The sequence below is a fragment of the Colobus angolensis genome, unplaced genomic scaffold, assembly GCF_000951035.1.
Source record: "Colobus angolensis palliatus isolate OR3802 unplaced genomic scaffold, Cang.pa_1.0 Scaffold239, whole genome shotgun sequence".
Taxonomy (NCBI): domain Eukaryota; kingdom Metazoa; phylum Chordata; class Mammalia; order Primates; family Cercopithecidae; genus Colobus; species Colobus angolensis.
Window position 1 is genome coordinate 423,335 of NW_012115588.1, and position 407 is coordinate 423,741.

Below are 407 nucleotides of genomic sequence, written 5' to 3' on the forward strand. Positions count from 1 at the left end.
AGTGAGCTGAGATCCGGCCACTGCACTCCAGCCCGGGCGACAGAGCAAGACTCCGTCTCAAAACACACACACAAAAAAATAAAATAAATAAAATAAAATAAAATAAACAAATAAAAAATAAATAAATAAAAAATAGTAGAAATAGCTTCCTTTCCTTCCTTTTTCAAGACAAATGTCCCCTACTTTATAATTGCTTTTCAACTTTGGGTGTGGTAAAGACATTCCTGCAGGGTTCTAAGCACAAACTGCTTTTGGCTTAGTTAGACACGATCCAGAGCCCTTGTGTCCACCCCACTTGCCCTCAGGGGCTGCTTGCCTGAGACTGCCGCGCCCTGGGTCCGTGCAGGCGCACTCCACACCGACGCAGGTCTGTCCTCCAAGTGCGCATGCGTGCAGTCTGCGCGGGA